Source organism: Neofelis nebulosa, chromosome 3 (genome assembly GCF_028018385.1).
Source record: "Neofelis nebulosa isolate mNeoNeb1 chromosome 3, mNeoNeb1.pri, whole genome shotgun sequence".
NCBI classification, from domain to species: domain Eukaryota; kingdom Metazoa; phylum Chordata; class Mammalia; order Carnivora; family Felidae; genus Neofelis; species Neofelis nebulosa.
In genome coordinates this window covers 7,964,397-7,973,983 of record NC_080784.1, presented here as the reverse complement: position 1 = coordinate 7,973,983, position 9,587 = coordinate 7,964,397, and the positions used below count along the sequence as shown (strand labels likewise).

General features: G+C 43.2%; 1 long non-coding RNA gene across 1 annotated transcript; it reads right to left on the bottom strand.

Moving 5' to 3' along the window:
- Window positions 1-573: 573 nt before the first annotated feature.
- LOC131506358 (uncharacterized) lies at window positions 574-9,167 on the bottom strand. The gene is made up of 3 exons (XR_009258891.1): window positions 9,008-9,167; window positions 6,403-6,830; window positions 574-2,439 (listed from the first exon to the last, which is right to left on the bottom strand). It is a non-coding gene; the product is annotated as an uncharacterized LOC131506358 (long non-coding RNA).
- Between the last annotated feature and the right edge of the window lie 420 nt (window positions 9,168-9,587).

Genomic DNA, 9,587 nt, shown 5'->3' with positions numbered 1-9,587 from the left:
ACGTATGACAGTATTCTCCAATGTATTTGGGCACAGTATATAGAACTTTATACACTTATAGTATATGCACACCTCATATACACACTGTGTACATTAATATATAAATACCCAAAATATAATGATATGTTACATAATAGCGTAAGTATATAATGTACACATATAAAAATATATAATTATGTATACACATAATACATAATTATTAGCATTAAATTATATTTAAATTTATAATTTATAAAAAGGTACACTATGCTATAATGTATAAAGTGTATATAGAATACACATGAATATATTTTATATTTATTATCAATCTAATTAACATCCATCACCACATATAGATTTATATATGCTGTTTATATGTTATCACATATTTATATACATGTGTACATATATCGTACATACATGTACATTTAACAGGTACAACATATATTTATAGTTTTATATAACATTTGTATCATTTTAATGTAGGATATCATCCACAGATATATTTCTATATCAAACTTACAGATTTGATGTAATTATAGCAAATTTTATATAAATTGTATATAATTATCAATACTTTATATAATTGTAAACATTTTATAATTCTACAAACATGTCATTTTGTTTACACTATACATTTAGATATGGTTATATATTACACGTGTATAATTAGTCATACTCTTCATGTATGACTTAATTTTTATGCAGGTGTTTCAGAGAAGTAACCCTGAGGTTTAAAGCAAAAAGACGAGGCACCGTTGTCAAACAGGTCTCTGATTAAGACTGAGAATCGCATAGGGTTTCTCCCTACTCACCTACTTCCCACCACAAACTGGGATGCATAGTGGGAAGGACCGGGGACAGCTGACCCCCTATTAATACCCATCTCTGCCCTTTCAAAGCAGGTCCACACAGACAACCCAATAGCCTGGGCTTCCCTGCTCCCAGCCCCTGGGACCTGTGGACTCTGCCCCTGTCTCTTGCAGGCATTGATGGCTCAACCAACTATAGGACCCTGGGCTGAGAACCAGGGTGAAAATACCCACAGCACTGTCTCAGTCCACGGACCTTACTGCACCTCTGTCCCCAAAGGCTGTCCTGGGCTGAGTCAAAAAGTCAAGACTCTATATGAACTTGCCTCTTAAAACGAAACACCTTTGCTTGCTTGTGGCATTTTACTTGTTCTTGGGCATTAGCCCAATGGAGTGAACTCCTGGGTCTCCTCTATGAGCGTTCACGTCCGGGCCTGGACACCCCAATGCTGGGGCCCCACCCAGACACTCTGCCTCCCATCCAGTTGCTGTGCCTTGAGAAGACCCACAGCAAGTCAGTAAAACATGATTAAGTATATGAAGTAAAACATGATTAAAGGTATAAATCAAATGCTGCACAAGCAAGCAACGATTTTTAGAAGATCAGAGTTTATCCTTTATTCTAAGAGCAGATGTAAATACTCTGTGAGATTACCCACAGAGCTGGCTTCCCCCTCGTAAGACTAGTGGAGAGCTAGCCGGGTGCATTTTGGCAAACACTTCACCTCCCGTGGAAGTTGGGCATTGAAGTCAGTTGTCAAGGTCTCTACAGGCACAGCTGTCCCCAGTGTGGCCCCGCTCTCTTCCTAGTGATGCTCAGAGTTGCCGATCTCCACAGAGGAAGCAACCACAGTAGGGAATGGAGGTGGGGGTCCAGAATTTGTGTATTTGGTGCACAGGCTGAGACTTTCAAGTGTTTTCAAGTCAAGATGCCAGTTTTTCCTTTGTCTTCAGCAGATGCCTCCATGGGCTCTCACTTTGGAGAAGGCTGGACTTTTGAGAGGCTATAGAGCAAGAGGTCCAGGAAAGGTGGAGGGGGGTTGTCAGGACAAGACGGTAATTGAGCTGGTCCAATTTCAGAGGAGACTTTTCAGGAGCTGCACTTTAATTAAGGACATGATTAGGCTCTTTGCTTCCTGAAACTTCTCTGATGTTTGACACACTGTCTTCCTTCCTCTCTGCCTCCCTCTGTCCCTCCCAGCTGGGCTTCTGGGGGTGGTGTAGGTGTGGCATCGGGCTGTTAGTCTTTTGGAAGGGGGCCCAAGAGACTGTGCCTTCAGTCGCCTTTCGGCCTGGTGTGGGAGGGATTCCCAGGAAAGCTTTGTTGGCCTGAGCCTCCAGCCTGGATGCCCACGTGGGGAGGCCTTCAGGACTAGCTTATCCTCTCTGCTCTCCCTGGAATTCTCACTCCATGCCAGTGTGGTCTTTGGCCAACTTATTTCCTCACGGTCAGCCGTGAAATATCAGTGCCGACCCATATTGGAAGAGGGATTCGGTGCTGCTGAGGGGTTGGGGCTGACGTCTCCCCAAGAAACTATAGGAGAACTTGCAGATGGAGGATGGTGCCAGGAGGGATGCAGTGCTTTGGACTGTTCACCCAGAGGTGGGGATGGTGGGCCTGCTCCAGCTCTGGCTCCCCTGGGGTCCACTGTTGTGACAGCCTTCATCTGGGGATGGCTGTCTGGTGGGATAGTGCTTCAAGGAGGGGAGGGAGGGAAAGAGGCAGGGAGGGAGGGAGGGAGGGAGGAAGGAAGGAAAGAAAGGAGGAAGGAAGGGAGGGAGGGAGGGTGGAAGGGAAGGAGGAAGGAAGGAAGGAAAGAAGGGAGGGAGGAAAGGAGGAAGGAGGGAAGGAAGGAAGGAATGAAGGAAGGGAGGGAAGGAGGGAGGGAGGAAGGAAGGAAGGGAGGAAAGGAGGAAGGAGGGAAGGAAGGAAGGAATGGAGGAAGGAAGGAAAGGAGGAAGGAAAGGAGGAAGGAGGGGAAAGAAGGAATGAAGGAAGGAAGGAAAGGAGGGAGGGAGGAAGGAAGGGAAGGAGGAAGGAAGGAAAGAAGGAAGGAAAGGAAGAAGGGAGGGAGGGTGGAAGGAAAGAAGGAAGGAAGGAAGGGAGAAAGGGAAGGAAGGGAGGGAGGGTGGAAGGGAAGGAGGAAGGAAGGATGGAAGGAAGGAAGGAGGGAAGGAAGGGAGAAAGGAAGGGAGGAAAGGAGGGAGGAAGGAAGGAAGGAAGGAAAGAAGGGAGGAAATGAGGGAGGGAGGAAGGAAGGGAGGGAGGGAGGAAGGAAGGTAAGAAGGAAGGAAGGAAGGAAGGAAGGAAGGAAGGAAGGAAGGAAGGAAGGAAAGGAGGAAGGAAGGAAGGAAGGAAGGAAGGAAGGAAGGAAGGAAGAAGGAGGAAGGGAGGCAGGGTGGAAGGAAGAAAGGAAGTAAAGGAGGAAGGAAGGAAGGAAGGAAGGAAGGAAGGAAGGAAGGAAGGAAGGAAGGAAGGAAAGGAGGAAGGAGGGAAGGAAGGAAGGACAGGAGGGAAGGAGGAAAGGAAGAAGGAAGGAAGGGAAAGAAGGAAGGGAGGGAGGAAGAGAAGGAGGAAGGAAGGGAAGGAGGAAGAAAAAAAGAAAAAAAAAGAATATTTTCCTGAATGTAATGTTGCTCCGGTATCTTTTCTCCAAGCCTTACCCAGCCCTCTATTCAGATGTAGCCTGATTTAGTTAAACGGTTCCTCGGTGCTGTGGGGATTTGTATGTTCTGTCTCTTAAAATTTCACATTATACCAAACAATTGGCACATATCTTTGTGTGTGTACCTTTATGTCTATTTTTATCACTTCCTTAGAATACTTTCATTGTGAATTTCACAACCTCTTCTAGTGTACTGCCTACGTGAAACTGAGAAAAGCATTTAACTACCTTAAGGCTTATTTTCCTCATTTCTCAAGAAAATAATATCTAATTCGTAGGGTTGTTTTAAAGAATAAATGAGACATTGCAAGACACGTTGCACAGTGCCTGATATGTAGTAAGAGATAGAATTTAGCTCTGATAGTATTCATGATGAAAATGATTAGTCGTATTCTCTTGGCAAAATGAAACAATTTATACCTCGACCAGCAGTGTGTGAGAGTGTCACCATTTTGATATTTCCATTGGAAGGGATATGATCAGAATGCTTCTCATTCCATGTGTCCTTTTATTATTGGAGGAAACCATTAAGGGAAGCCCTTACCATGCTTCCATGCAGGTCTCATTGGTTGGACTCATTGGCCGCCATTCCATGCCTAACCCACCTATGGGACAGGGAATGGGGCCATCGTGATTATCTGTGACCTTCGTGATTATCTCTCTCGTGATTGTCTGTCTCGTCCTGTGCACATGAGGCCCTGGTTGTGGGATCTCTCTGTTTGGGGACATATAACCACTGAGGAGCATGGGGGAGCTGTTGTGGTCAAATCAGGGCCATTTCCTACGTAGAGCTCATCACGGTCATGGAGCGGAATGTTGTGTTTGTTCTCTTTATGCTTTCTTGCAGCTACTTTCTTTTACTCGGGTCTTCACTTATTTTAATGAAGTAATATTATATTTTGGGGCCTTCTTGTTGTTTCCGGAACATGCCAGGCTTATACCATCCTAGAGACTTCAGTCAGCAGCTTCTGATTGAGACACTTGTCCTCTGGATACTTATGTGGTTAATTCTCTTCTCACCTTTACAGCCTTGCTCACAGAACACCCGCCCAGTCAGGCCTCCTCCCAATTCCCTTCTTAAAACCGCGACCCTGCTCAGGATTTCCAAATAACTCTTACCCAGCTGTCGTCTTTTCTTCCCCCCCAAAGCGCTTGACACCTTTTATCAAATGTGCATGTTCACTTTCATTATTCTTATTAATTATGTCCTGTCTCATCCTCCTACAGTACGAGCTCAAACAAGGCAGGGGCTGTGTCTGTTTTACTTACTCACGTGTCCCAAGGACCCCCAACTCTCCCCAACATATATTGGGCACTGAATGCATAATCGCCATGAACAAATTAATAAAATGTCCCAATGTGCCACACGTCACCTGGAACCAAACTGGCTGGTAGAGAATGTTTGTCCAAAGCCCTGAACAAAGAACCAGTAAAAATCATTTCCAAGACCATGTGGTGGTGGGAAGGGTTGCTGCTAGGTGTTGGAATGTGATGACAATGGCAGTGGGGCTTAACCAAAGGGTTCTTGCCTTTTAGAAATACATACTGAAATGTTTACCAATAATGTGATCTCTGATACCTGCTTCACAATAGTTGTGTCGGGGAAAGGAAATCATAGCTGAGATAACAGGGGCTGACAGTGGCTGGGCGTTGTCAGGCGATGATGGATATGTGGGATTTCATGGTCCTGTTCCCTCTACTTTTGTGGATATTTGAAGTTTATCCAAATGAAAAAAATGATAAAAGACTATAGATAATAAATAAATCACCTACCTTCTGATATGATGCATACAAGGGATGTTCTTAAGAGTATAAAATTTAAGGGTACCTGGGTGGCTCAGTCAGTTAAGTATCTGACTCTTGATTTTGGCCCAGGTCATGATCTCATGGTTTGTGGGTTCGAGTCCCACGCTGGGCTCCGTGCTGACAGTGCGGAGCCTGCTTGGGATTCTCTCCCTCCTTCTCTCTCTACACCCCCCCCCTTCTCTATCGCAAAATAAAGAAAGAAATAAACAGTGACCATGAACACTACTGCTTTTTACTCCGTGTATAAAGAATGTAAATTAACGGAGTTCTCCTTGGTACAAAGCAGAGCCAGAAAAACTTCATGAAACAGCAAAGGAAAACTCTGCCTCATGGGAGACACTGATTTTTTTATTTCAGCTAGTAAATTGGCCCTGGAAGAAACCGTGTCTTTTTAAGTATTTAACGTTTGTATTCAAAATTGCTTACTGATGATAAAAATAAAGAAGCACTTTATTTACATTTTGTAACGAAGTACTTCCTGCCGTACCCAATTCGTACCGGGATATATGGCATGTAGATATTCAGGCTGTTGGTGCAGTGTTCAGGACCCGTTCTGAGCAGCGTCAAGGAAGCCAGAGAAAGTGGCCTCATGGAAGTTTACAAGCTGCTATTAACACAGCTTCCCTTTTCCCTAAAAATTTAATGCTTACCAGAACCTCATGAGTACATTTGCCAAATAGCGGTGGCTTTTCATAAGTATCCATGTACAAAATTGAGATTGGCCTGACAGCATAGATCTTTCTGTCTATATATATACTAAAGCTGGGGCAGTATTCTTTTTTTTTTTTTTTTAAGTTTATTTATTTATTTTGAAAGAGAGAGAGAGTGTGCTTGCCCACAGGGGAGGGTCAGAGAGAGAGGGAGGGAGACGGAATCCCAAGCAGGCTCTGCACTGTCAGCATGGAGCCCGATAAGGGGCTCAGACTCAGGAACTATGAGATCGTGACTTGAGCAGAAATCAAGAGGTGGACCCTTAACTGACTGAGCTACCCAGGCGCCCTTAGGACAGTATTCTTTAATTCATTCATCAAAAACAATTAACCTCTAATTATACTGTATCCTTGAAACTCATCCCTCTGGAGCTCTTAGTCTAGATGAACATTTAATTAAAAAAAACAACCCGCAGATAATAAAGTTACCTTGAGTTATAATCAGAGAGACTTGGCCTTCCAGCCCACTGAAGGGTAGAAGAAAATGAAGATGTCATAGGGAATCTACAGTTCACTCGTGCCGGGAAGAATGGGGAGCCAGCATCTCTACACAGCATGGTAGAAAGTCAGGAGATCTGGGTTTTGGATCAGGTTCTTGTCTGGAATCTGTAGGATGTTTTTGCTTGTACGTTGCATGGTGTTCTCTTTATGAAGAACCCGGGCAGGAATTCATAGCTAGGATCAGTCACAATAACATTATCCTGATGGTATTGCCGTTTCTACCCTCATTTCTCCACCTTTTACGGTTCTGCTCTTGTGGTACAACCTGCATTGTTTCCATTTGGATTTTGTATTTTATCACCCGCCTTAAGTCCTTAGGCAAGATCTTTATCTTCTTGGGGTCTTGGTTTCTTTACCTGTATTTCAAAGTAAAATAACTTTGAAGAGGTTCTACATTTTCAAGAGCTTTATCTTTTACCATAGTATCAGAACTTCCGCAATTTGCCATTTATCCAAAAGGAAAAGACAGTGAGGATTATAATTGTACTGTGTAATGATACCTCTTACTTAGGCGATACAGTGAAACGTTGTACATGTGCCGAATGAAAATTTTGTCCAGATTTGTGTATATTCTTTCCCAAATCTCTAAAAGGGCAACAAAACTGGTATCATTCAAAACTTCAATGACTAGAACGGACATCATTCATGGTTGGGAACGTGAATCTTTAAAAAATACTTTTGTGGGGCACCTGGGTGGCTCAGTCGGTTAAGCGGCCGACTTTGGCTCAGGTCATGATCTCATGATCTGTGAGTTCGAGCCCCGCGTCGGGCTCTGTGCTGACAGCTCAGAGCCTGGAGCCTGTTTCAGATTCTGTGTCTCCCTCTCTCTGACCCTCCCCCGTTCATGCTCTGTCTCTGTCTCAAAAATAAATAAACGTTAAAAAAATAAATAAATAAATAAATAAATAATTTTGTTACAAATAACAAGAATTTATATTGAAAATCTTCTATCATTAAAAAAAACACAATTTGTGGAGTGAAACCCAAGTATATTAATGGAAAGATTTTGGTTTCACATAAATTTACAATTATACCCCTAAATCTTATCTAGAATTAGCATCCCACCTTCCTCACCTTACCCTGCTGAATGAGGAACAAGTTATTCCAACCAGCAGCTGCAATACTATGAGAATAGAAGTTGCACCACAATATACTTTCTGACCTAGAGACAGATGCACTGCTCTTACCTGTTCATCGGCAATGTAAGAACCCATTGAAAGGAGCTATGTAATTCTTTTGGAAAATGTTAGATTGCTAAATGTACAGTTATGCATGAGTCATGATTTCCAAAATGTAAGTTAACAGCTGGATGAAAGTGCTGTGGGAGAAGGCCTGCTAATTTGTTCACATTTAATGGCATTCCTGCACAATCTGCTGAACAGTTCAGCAAAGCAGAATCAACAGCTGCTGTGGAAATGAGATTATTTAAAACAAGCAGAGGGAATACATTTACGCCCAGGGTCAGAGCCTGAATATCGCTCTCTAAGTAGTGCTTGGATAGTCACCACGGCATTTTGGCAGAGGAGAAATCACACTTGGGTGAAATCCAAGGAGGACAATGCACATGAAACTCCGGATGATTATAGGACTGTCACATTTAGCAAAAAATCTGCTGACCTTTATCTGCAATTCATGACGATAATACCATGTCTAGAGATGGACACCAGGCAACCCTATTATCGTAGAGAAAGACAGGCAGTGCATGATAACTTAGACCCAAAATATAGGGGGAGAATACTTAAGAAGTGGGTTTCAGGGGCGCCTGGGTGGCTCAGTCGGTTAAGTGTCCGACTTTGGCTTGGGTCATGATCTCAGGGTTCATGGGTTCAAGCCCCACATCGGGCTCTGTGCTGACAGCTCAGAGCCTAGAGTCTGTCTGCTCCATCCCCATTCATGCTCTCTCTCTCTCTCTCTCTCTCTCTCTCTCTCTCTCTCTCTCTGTCTCAAAAATAAATAAACATTAAAAAAAATTTTTTTTAAAAAGAAGTGGGTTTCAGCATGGTTGGTAGGGAGCAGTTCTGATGACCAGCGGTAACTCCTGGAATTTTCCCCATATCTGGATTAGAAATAAGGTGGCCAGATTTAGCAAATAAAAATACAGGACACCCAGTTAAATTTGAACTTCAGATAGGATGGATAATTTTTCATATAGGTATGTACCAAATATTGCCCATTCTTATACCAAAACAGTATATTCATTGTATAATTGACATTTATATTTCATTGGACGTCCTGTATTTTATCTGCCAGCCCCAGTCAGAAAATGAATGTTCACTGAAAGACTTGGACAAACGGGATCGAGTCTCCCCATCTCTCGGGTCCACCGTAATACAGCAGAGCTGGTCGTTTCATATTTGTGTTGGTTTTCTATGGTTGCCACAACAGATTGCCACAAATTTAGTGGCTTAACAGCAACATGAATCTGTTGTCTAAGAGTTCTCTGTAGGTTAGAAGCCCAACGTGAGTTCTCCTGGGCTACAATCAAGACATCACCAGGGCTGCATTTCTTCTGGAGCAATATCCATTTCCTTACCTTTTCCACCTTCTGGAGGTCACCCACTTTCCTTGGCTCACGGCTCCCTTTCTCTGTCTTCTAAGCTGGCAATGAAAGGGTCCAATCTTGCTTACACTGGATCATTCTGACCAGTCCTCTGGACTCTCCTGCCTCCTGCTTCTTAAATAGACTGTTGTCACTATTTGGGGCCCACCTGAATAATCTGAGATAATTTCTCTATTTTAAGGTCAGCTGATTTAGCAACCTTAATCCCACCTAACATATGCACAGGTTTGGGGGATTAGAGCATGGACATCTCTGGGTGGGAGGGCATTGTTTTGCCTGCCACAATACTGAAAACATACTTGTCTTGAATTAGGCAATATTTATTTTATTTTATTTTATTTTATTTTATTTTATTTTATTTTTATTTTTATTTTTAATGTTTATTTATTTTTGAGAGAGACACAGAGACAGAGAGAGAGAGAGAGAGAGAGAGAGAGAGAGAGAGAGAGAGAGAGTTCACGCATGCGCACGCAAGCTCGGGAGGGGCAAAGGAAACACAGAATCCAAAGCAGGCTGCATGCTGTCAGCACAGAGCCTGTTGCGGGGCTTGAAC